This window comes from Microchirus variegatus, assembly GCF_963457635.1.
Source record: "Microchirus variegatus genome assembly, chromosome: 23".
Taxonomy (NCBI): Eukaryota; Metazoa; Chordata; class Actinopteri; order Pleuronectiformes; family Soleidae; genus Microchirus; species Microchirus variegatus.
Genome location: NC_139824.1, coordinates 12,195,403 through 12,206,800, shown reverse-complemented (window position 1 = coordinate 12,206,800; position 11,398 = coordinate 12,195,403).

Here is an 11,398-nt window from a genome sequence, read left to right as displayed (position 1 = left end):
TATCTAATCTAGTCGCTGTTTATTTATTGGACTTTGAACGGCCCTGTGTGGCGTCTCATCAAATAAAAGACAGCAGGAATAATGAAACTAAGGCAAGACAGGACTTTGGACGATGAAGGAAACGATCTTCACGTCATATCACATGATCTTAAATCATAGAATATTGAAGTGTATTTAGTGAAGTTACTCTCGTGGACCTTGAGGTGAGATTATTATTTATTGCGGGGGTGGTGATGGGGGGGGGGGGCCTTGAGACTGTTGGTAAGACCAAACAAAATATTCGAAGACATCGCCTCACTGTACTGAGCTTATCTGCAGAATGTGTCGGGTTCACGGCATTTTTGTTTCTCCTTCTTTTGATCGCTACGTGCGTTAATACGCACCGAGGTGAAGAAACCAGTGAAAGGTTTGAAAGAATGTCAACTGTAAATCATTTTTTAGACGTAGATTCCTTATCTTGGGGTTGAAAGGTTGCTTCAAAATGACGATTGTATGTGACGGATTACAGCCCACCCTTGTAGTTTTTGTCAAAAGAAGTCTAAAGAATTAGTCATTTTTGCACACACGGCAATAAGTGATAGTAGAGATAGACGCATATGTTTTTTTCAGGGCTGATACCGATTATTAGTAGTTAAGGAGGCCGATAACCAATATTTGGAGCCGATATTGATTTGCAGTAAAAGTGAAAATATTGGCGTCAAAATGTTTGAATGATGCAAACAGCAACGCTTAACTTTGTTTAAATAAGTTTTCAACAGTAAATAAAGTTGTCCAAAATATCAATATCACTGAAATGATACTTACTTGTGACACTTATCTTTAGTTTTAAGTTCAAACAAAAACAAAAACAAAAAAAATGCAGGAGGTACCCAGCAGCATCTCATAAAGTTAACTGAGATTTTATATAATATAATAAATTAATAAATTGATCTTTTATCGGCCGTCAGATAAAAAAAAAAGGCTGATGCCGATATCAAAATGCTCAATATCGGCACCAATAATCGGTCTTTTCCTAATTTAATTATTATTACATAAACAACTGGGTGCAGACCGGCAACCTTCCATTTACGAGCCCAATTCCTTTCCTCCTAGCCATTGGCTGCCCTAGACGAAAGAATATGATGATGATCTAATAATAATAATAATAATAATAATAAAGAGAACAAATGCTAACCCAGCATTCCCAACTAAACACGCCCGTGACAGTTAAACAAAATAGTTCCTCACAGACCCTAAGACAAGACAGTCCTCACCATCTACTCAAACCTCACAGAAGACAAACTCATTAACCGAATGTTTTCCGTGAAGTAAATGCAAATAAGGAAACTCTTATTATTCGCATTACATCGTTCATTTAGAAACAAAGAAACCGCCCCGAAGGTGAATGAGATCAACTCACGCTGCTGCTTTACAAAAACAAAACTCCCGAGCCTTGAAGGTGGCGGCGGTGGAGATGTTTTGACGCCTCATACATGTTTAAACCCACACAACAAAGACCCCTCCCCAGGAGCCTTAAGTCTGTGACTCCACCACCACTCACTCACTCCCCCTGTGGTTCACAGGCCTTCACTGAAGCCCCGCCTCCATGCACGACAGGAGGACCAAGGTGACTTCATGATGCATTTAATCCCACCGGTCACTGTTCACCTCTGACTCCGCTTTCCTCTCTAATCTACAGATAATACAATCCCCGTCATGGGGAAACTACAATTTCATGATGTTTTCTTTAAATATCTGTACATCATTGCCCAACACCAGCAGTTCCTCCACTGCAGCTGAAGTGAAACCCCTTTTAAAATACTGCTTAAAAACCTGATGTTTTATTAAAGGTTTTAAACGGTAACTGCTTCATTAAGAGTAGAATAACTTTAGATATTCAGACAAAGGTCTGAGGTTATGGTGGCTGTAAACGATGCTTATTTTCCTCGTTTATTGATTCTATCCCCAACGTGAAGCTGACATCTATTAGTTGATTTTTTTTTCTGCTACAGACAGTTAAATTTTTTTGTTCCTCTTTCTTTTACCATGTTTCTCATCTATTGTTTTGGTACAAGGTGCATTTCTGTGCATATTCATTTGTTTCATGTCTAAGTGGATTTATCCGCTCCTTTTCTGTTTTATCTATAAAGCTCATGTCCATTTAAGGTCCAATTAACCGATGAATGAGTTTAAGTAGTTGTGTTTTTTTTGTCATTTGATGCTCGATGCTCTCGTGTCCTGTCATGTTTAAGTGCACAGGCTTTAGGAAAACAATCTGCTGGCGCTTGTTAAGGACAATGACTTGCGCTCGTCCCGACAATGGTTCTGAAATCCTAAAATGCTCTTATGTAACTGGAGAACTGTTATTTCAGCTGTTATTGTCAGGTGCATGGAGGTGAAAAGACCGCCGTCCGCTCTCAAACCCTGCGACTGCTGCTTCTTGTCACTGCAGGGCTCGGTCATTTGCACAGTCGAGCGTAATGGCTTTTTAAACAATGGCTTCAAAAAAGGGCTTGTGTTTGTGTTTCCAGTCCGCGCCCCCTTTCGCGGTTACGTCACCCTGTGATCAGCTGTGGCAGGTTGCACGTTTTTTTCTGACATGACAGCTGTTCCGCTGTTTGAGGATTATCTGGTGTTGCTCCCACGTGTGTCACACGAGGAAGAGGATTACTTTGAAAAGCACACGAGAGAGAGAGAGTGAGTGAGTCTGGGTATCTGTGCAATGACAAAGTGAAGCTCAGTGCACTATCAGGACGTGGGGTGGATGTGTAAAAAATGTGACACTGCTGTTAGTTGTTAAAGGTCCTGTGTGCAACATTTAATTATTGTCAGATACTGAATTTACTACACATAGGTCCAAGTGTCCCTTGCACCTGCCGCCTTGCCAGCAGGTGGCGCTATGCCTTTGACTCAGTTCTAGTGTGTTGATGTGTTCTGGACGAATCTGTAATGTTAAGTGTGGATTTTGGTGCAGATCAATATACAGCAAAGTTACAGGGGCACTTCCCGTTTCGCCGGCAAAACGGCAGCGAAATTCAAAATGGCCGACTTCTACTTGGGTCAATGTTCGTGAAAAGTTGCAGGGCCACTTCCTGTTTTCGCGGCGAACGGTTAAAATTCGCCAAATTTGCGATGGTCGCCTTGGCCACGCCCCTTTTGAATCTGCTAGACCTTTTGATTGATAACTTTCCATCTTTGATGTTTCTCGTACAAATGTATGTTTTTTTGTTGTGTTGGTACAATTGTCGTCCTCAGACAAGTTTATTTATATATTTATTTACGAAACGCGCAAATCGCTAATATGGACGGAAAATCAAAAATGGCCCACTTCCTGTTGAGTTGAGGCCATGGTCCCTATGGACTTTTTTATACGTCTCGGGCTTTGACACGTTTCCACCAAGTTCTGTGAAATTTGGTAGAACCCAGTTTAGGCTTTTTCTTACCTTTGGGGGTGCTAGTGAGCAATTTAGCACCACTTTTATGTATTTTCGCCAGTTCTGATTTGCGTGTCAACTCATCAACGTTGAGTACCTTGTAAACGTTGATGTTTTTCAAATCACAACATAAAATAGGGATTTCAATCGGTCCTCGCTCCGCTGTGTGAGTACTCTAATAATGCTCTAATAAGCCTTTTAAAAGTACTTTTTTTTTACATTATGCATATGAAGAACAACAATATAAAAGGGGAAGTGATGATAAATGCACACATGTTGTCTTCTCTGCTCTAGTGAACACGAGCAGTAATTAAAGTGTGTCAGTCGTGGTGCGTCGCTGTCGTCTTTTCAGTTCCTCCATCGTGAGGCAGATGGTTCAGCGGAGTCCGGTTCATTATTCATGAAGAGAAGTGGCTTGTGTTCTCCGCCGATGTTAGCCTCACCGTATTGATTGACAGTGGCCGCTAATGGCCGTGAAACATGCTGTCAGAGCAAATGTACATTCGCTATCTGACAAGGGAAGGGAAGGGAAGTGTGTACATTTGTTTATCGGAGCTGACAGGCGTTTCCTTTCTAATGCAGCCAGATGGATTTACAGGAATTTTGAACAGGAGCACTTAAACCTGTGCTACGTGCAGGGGTTAAAAACAGCTCCAGTTAATTTTTTTTTCTCTCAAAAATGTCTATAAATTACATTGTGTAATGATATTGTAGATTTTCCCTCACAGTATAAAGTAGGGTTGAACAATTTAGGAAACATTTTTCTCAAGGATATCATGATTGTGATTTATGGGAATTAAATGATGCTAACACATTAACCACTATATTCTAATGCAAGGTTGACAACTTAAACATGTTATTTACCATTGCTATATGAACCATGGGTCAGATTTGCTGTGGAACACATTTGCAACCTTTGCAATTTGCATTATTTCAACCTGCGATTTTGATTTACGAAACGATTAAGTACACAGACATGCGTATTGGTGTCGGGTTCAAATGTGACTGTTACTTGTCTTTTTACGAGACCAAAAGAAGCAGCATTACAGTGGCACACGTTTTATTCACTAACCACACATTCATGCAAATGTTTAGTAGACTTACTCAACAGGTTTTTACTAAATTACTGTGTAAACAATACGGCTGTCAAAAGTAAAACCAGTGAAATTAAAATGTGTTTTAAAGGGTGCCCCAACCTCCCCTTTGCCTCTTCAGAGTGCATAGGTGCACAAACACCACCTGGGGTCAGCTTGTGCACGTCCATGGTCCAGGGTGGGGCCAGGTGTGACTCAGCAGGTCGAGCAGGTCATCTTCTAAACTTCACCCAGTGACTCAGCTCCTAATGCCCAATGTGGCCCAGGGCGAAACACTTAATCCCCTTGTTTTGTCTCTCTGTGGGCAGTGTGGAATGAGGGCAGTGTAATGAATGAACAACTTAAATCTTTATTTTGAACATGTCAACTAAAGCCATGTATATGAGAGTATGAACATGAATGAGAGACAAATCCACTCACGAGTGAAGTGTATTATTTCCTGGAGTGAGCGGTCTGTGTGTGTACTATCATAGCACATTAATGCAGTTAGCTAATGGGCATTATCTGATTAGTGGTGGCCTGAGGGTGCAGCAGCAGCAGGAGGATGCCGTCTTGGTATTGTTCAGGACAGACCGAGTCTGTATACACACATACAGTATAAAGGCAAGATAATACCCTGGAGTCGCATGAAGTGAAACTCACCTTGGCTACAGTTGCTATGGTTAGGATGGATGAGTCCATACACCGTGATGCTCGATATTTGATCGTTCTTTAGCCATTTTTGTCATTCTATCGTGCACCGAAGGTAAATTCTGCAACATAAAGAACCTCATTTTGCATATTCATCTAATTTTAGAACATCAAGCTCCCTCTTCCCTCTGTTCTTTGATGGTGAATTTTTAGTAGAACTGTGTTGGGAGCTTTTCCCTCAACAGCTTTGAGCTTCTTCTTCTTTGCACATAAGCTTTGATTTTTGTCGCGATTAACACAACAAAAGACCTTCTTGCTCCAACCGGGATCACTCTTGAGCTTAAACTGTGACATGATTCCTAATTAGTACGACAAAGTCGTTAGTTAGTTAGCGATAGATTTAATGTGCTCTAATGAAAGCTTAGTTAACGTCCACCTCGTGAGACGGGATCCTAGGTTGAAGCAGTGGCGTGCACAGACATTTGGGCGGCACCTTTTTTGATTGGACGGGCACCCGTGGGAAAGAAAGTCGCAAGAGCGATGGTAGTAGCTCAGCTAGGATTCGATTCTAAGACGCTTAACCCCACGTTGCTCCAGCGTATGAATGAAAGATGAGTGATGCTCCGCTGCATGAAAATGGATGTGTAAATCAGCTTTGAATGGTCATCAAGAGTAGAATAATAGTGCTGTATAAAATACAGACCATTTATAGGGCACTGGATCACTTTTCTATCCTTTAGAAACAATAGTTTTTTAAATGTATATAGGCATGTGGGCTTTTCATGCGTAGCGCCTGATGGCGCTTCTATGCAGTTCTAGCAAACAAACTGGTGACGAGCAAAGTAGTTGTTTTCCGTGTACTGAATGGTTAGAATTATTTCGTTAAAACGATTAGTACAGTTCACTTCCTGCATGACCGGAGCGCAGACACACAGTCGCTATGACTAAAATATTGGGACTAGATATTTCCTTGTTAAATGTTGGAGATTAGCATGCGTTATCAAGATTTTCCACCCCAGGGAGTGGGAGTGAAGTATTGTCTTTGTGCGTCTGTCTGTCTGTTTCCACACTTGCACTTTGCAAATATGACCAACAGAGGCCGCCAGAGGCTTGTTTTTGCGTGAATGGGGCGAAATCTGCCATCTCCGATTGCCTTGTTCGAGTTTCATTCCTGCGTCGGACGTCTTTATCGTCTCATATTGCCCACCCGTTACAGAACAGCTGTCGCTCTTGACCAGACGAGATAGTCATTTGCCCCCCAGGTCATTTGAGTCTGGAAACCTCTTATAGTAAATCAATAAAAGGAATGGATTCCAGCTCGGTCAGACCGTATTTGTTGTATTTGCAGTTGATTTGTACGTGTTATTTTCAGAGAGATTACATTCCTTGTGTCTTAAATCATCGTTGTAAAAATATTGCATGTGAGAGAAGGTGCAACGTGGTGGATTTACTGTACTACAGAATGGGTCTCTATGTTTTTTTCCTGCCACGTTTGTTTGTTTGTAACCCAAAGAATAAAAGACAGATTTTGATGAAATCTTACTGGGAATTTACAGTAAGTTACGGTCCAAAGACAGTTCGTGTGTATTTGGCACACAGGAGTGCCGTCTCTGGCTCTTTAGTGTGCGTCTTTGTCATGAATCCAGATGTTTGTTTTCTTGGCCGTCGAGTCCGCAGCCCGCTGCCAAAGTTGTTGTAAAGCAGGTATGCGAGGCTGTGATATCACTGCATGGGAATTGTTTCAAATAAATGTGCCGTGTTGATGCAGATATCGGGCCACGAAAGAATGAGGTGTGCCGCACAGGCGTGTTGACGCGCGACCCTGTGCAATGTTTAATCTCACCTGGGGGGTGTTGAAACTTGTATGATGAAACGTGGCTCTTTGTTTCACATCGGTAAATTACTTTCCTACCATCACCGTCTGTCTCTTGATTGTCATCACCTTCCTGTTGATGATCCGATTGAATGGATAACAACCAGACTGTCCGCTCCACATGCTCAAAAGTGAGTTTTCTGTACAACAAACAAGCAGAGTTGTGTGTCATATTTAGGCTAGCGCAGACAAAGATTTATAACTCACTGATGTTATCAGTGTACTTAGTCACACCTCGGCCTGTTGAGACACTGAGTCGCTAATGATCTCACCTGGAACTCGATTGTTTCTTCACGTTGTTCCTGTGCTTGTTCTCGCAGGTTGAAGCTCTCAAGTAACTCTCAAGTGTCTATTGACCAAACGGCACAAGAGCATGTACAATATTTATTACTTTATTCTATTTAACCTTTATTTAACCATTGAAAACCCATCGAAATCTCTTTTTCAACACCTGGCGACACCTGGCCAAGAGGTCTGCGGAGAACGAAGTGGCTCTTTGGTTCTTTGAAGAAGAGAATGGAAATATGAAGGAACTAAGCCAAGAACAACCTTATATAATTAATAAGAGCCAGTGTGTATATCTGCATACACTCAGAGACGGCCATTCAGATTTAAAGGTGCACTATGTAATAAAAATACTGGCCATAAAATCCTCCTAATATGTCACAGAGACTCAGGAATAATGTTCATATAACAAACTGAACTCACCAACAACAACAGTACAGACAAAATATTTGCATAAAAAAATATCTTTTGCAGACTGCAAATCATGTTTATGTTTTGAAATCATGTTTTGGCATGTGGCGCCACCTACCGCCGTCTACCAATCATTGCAGTCAGTAGAGTCTCAGCTGCCGAGCAACCACAGTTTGCCAGTTACATCAGAAAACGAAACCTAAAAGACCTCGGTATTTTGAATTTGAATGTAGTAACCGTTTTTGGCCACATTCTTACATATGGCACCTTTAACATAAAGTTCTCAGTGAGTGGACAACAACCAGTGACCAATCTCAGGGCGCAGTGATACACGTTGTTCAAAAGCAGGAAGCAGAGGCCTTGATCACCACTATTATCTCGAGATCGGGGAATAATTAAGTCGTTATCACAGGATAAGAAGGCTCGTGATTCGCCTCTGAATTTGTTCCAGTATAGATAATTTATCCATAAATATAAATATTAGATTTTATTTTCATTCTGCCTTAGTAAAATGTGTAAACCTTCTTTTATCGCCTATCCTGTGACATAATTGACTTTTCCTGAGTGGTTTCTGAGGCGACTGTCGGTGTCCGTCTGGCGAGCGCAGGTGTGTCTCTCCACATTTGCACCCGCGAAACAACAAAACCATGAGCGCAGAGCATGCAAATACATAACCATTTGAGCCTCCCTGTGTTTGTGACAGGCTTTTGCTCTGCACGTTTGTTTGCCCTTTTTTTGACGAAACCTGTTTTTAACGGAGGTCGCTCTGTGCAACAATGGACGTCGCAGCATAGTCGTCGAGCTGACCTTTTCAGAAATCCACCACGACACCTGTTTAGTTAAGTGTCGGGCTTGAATGAGAGTGTTTAAAGGCCGAAGTACAAAAAAAGCACCATATTGGATTGCACTTGGCACAGAAACCAGGTGTTTCGGAGTCAAAACACAAGTCAGACGGGTAATCAGCAATGACAGCGCGAGGAAGGGAAGGTCACCGTGTCTGTGCACTGTCAAAGGCTTTTTGGAACTATTTTCTCGCAGCAGCAGCAGCAGCAGCAGCAGCTGGCTATTTGTCTGTGGCCGTGTGATCCGTGATTAGAGAGCAAGACCGAGGTTTGGCCTCGGTGGAAGGAGTCACAAGCTTTTAAAGGCCTCGCTGCCCTGTTCTTAGTCGGACACACACGGTTACTTAAAAACACCAGGGTTTAAATCCAGAGCCGAGAAGTGGACACATGCCAGGGCAATCCACTGTCAGTGTGCGCTATGGTTTGGTAGATTGATGCTGACGTGAACGTCTGAATCATGCCAGTTTTGGAAGGTTTTTTAAGACGATCATACATGATGACGATCTTCATGTGTGACGAGTTTTCTGTTTTCGTGCAGCGTTAAACCTTTGTAGAGCCGGGTTTTTACCCGTGTGTGCGTGCGTGTGTGTGTGTGTGTGTCCTGTCTCTTATCTCACAGGCGTGTGTGACCGTTGGACTTTGGTGTGTATTTGACGAAGCTGTTTGTCACTAGTCTGTTTGTGCATTAGTGGACGTTTGCATGTCCTATTAAGCGCTTCGTTTAAAGCTTTTTGATTTTCTTTTCCACTTGCCAAAAAGTGATCGCAGCTCCTACCTTGTAACCTAAACATTTTTTCTTGCCCTAAAATAACTTGATTACAATAATGAGGCTGATATTTGGCAGATCATACCTCACCCGGTCATCTGTACTTGTTGGAACACACGAAAAGGGCAATTACAACTCATAAAATGTACATTCCCACTTGCCAAAAAGTGATCGCAGCTCCTACCTTGTATCCTAAACATTTTTTCCTGCCCTAAAATCACTGTATTTCAATCATGAGGCTAAAATGTGGCAGATTATACCTCACCTATTCCTTTTTATTTGTTTGAATAACTTTAAATATGTCAGTATAACTCACAAAATGCTCATTTGCACTAAGGTGATTGCAGCTCCTACCATTTAACCTGAGCTGGCCCTTGAATATGCTCATTTCTAATCCTAATCTTCTTTTAGACAGTGCCACTGTTTGAGGCCGTACATCATAGCAGATCTTACTACGTATCTGTTTTATAAATGCCTCTCATTATTAACATACAACAGGTATTTTAGTATAATTTTGAATTTTGATGTTTAATGCACTAAATATTTCTGAGGCCTCATCAACCATTTCCTGCCTGGACGTTTCATATCGCATAGACCTACAAACTTTGATCCCAAAGAGCTACATATGCCTATCAGCATAACCCAAGCCCCCGTAATCTCAGAGTTGTAAGAATGTCATCAATATATGGACATGTTTTTCTGTTTTCGCAGACTACACAGGTTTAAGCTTTTATTTCACTTTTTAAATGATTATTTTTATCTTTATACTGCACATTATTTGATTCCCTTTACTCGGATACATTCATTCGTTTCTTTCCACCTGTATTCAGGCAGGGTGGTCCAGTGAATTCACTCTTTTTCATGGGCAGCTTGTTTTTATAGGTCAATAAGATCCAAGGAGGCAAAATTCCAACTATTGGTTAATAAACTTACAACACTGCAAAGAAATGAAGGAAGGGGCAAAAATATATAGATCTATATGGTGTTTATGCAAACACACTTATAACACGTTACCTTTGTAACAGTGATCTGGGCTTGCATAGTTTGGATGGCGATAACTATGTAAATACTAGAGCAACACACAGCGTAGCCTGCAAATACATTTCATTGAAGAGCAATACAGCAATCACAGTAATCACGGCTCCTCACTTACAATTGTAAGGGATATTTAAAAGTAGTGTGGTTTGCATATTTTCTCGATTACATTTTTCACTGATGCCCAGACCAGGAACTCCAACTGAATCCCTAATTGTGGTATCTTTTCACGACTTTAAAAGTGTTGTAGTGGAATTACAGTTGCCCTGCAGGGAATGCACGTTTTGTGCATTCAACAGCTGTGCGATCGATCCGCCGTCATTCACCAGCTTTTATTCTCTCACCCCCGTCCTCGTATCGACGATTTGGCACGGCCTCCGGCGCTGCTACCGTGACACTGCCGTTATGCAACGTGTTTGAGTTTGACTTTGCCAACGATTCACCGGGCGTTCGGCCAAAACAATCAATTGTGCCATTTGTGCTTTTGAAATCAAATCTTCATAGATGGAGAAAGATCAGACTTTCACAGAGGTGAGGTTTCGTTTGTCTGTGGAGAACTACGCTCAGGTTTAGTGCAACTTTAACAATACATTAATACAATGACATAGATATTTATGGAGCAAAATTTACAAGGTATATGCAGGAATCCTGACGTTAATTTCAATACCTTTTTAAGACTTTTTCAAGACCTTCTCGAAATATTTAACTCTTACAAAACAGTTTGAGTTTGCAATAAACTTACATTTTCCCATGTCTGACGATTGTGGGGTTTATTTCGCGCAATATCTGACACTATTTCCGCGCCAGGAGCAAGATGCGTAGCGTCACATGTATGTGCGCGATGCACCGATATTAATATCACTAATACTAATATTCTTCTTCATCTGCCGCCATCTTGTCCTCTTCTGTCCTCATGTCCTCCTTCACAACAACAACCTAAGCTTTTATTTAAGTTATTTTTTTGTACAGTAAGTACGTTTTTATTTGTTTTGAATGAATAAATGTTAACTTTAGTCTTAAGTTTGCCTTTGTGTGATCACATTATCAAA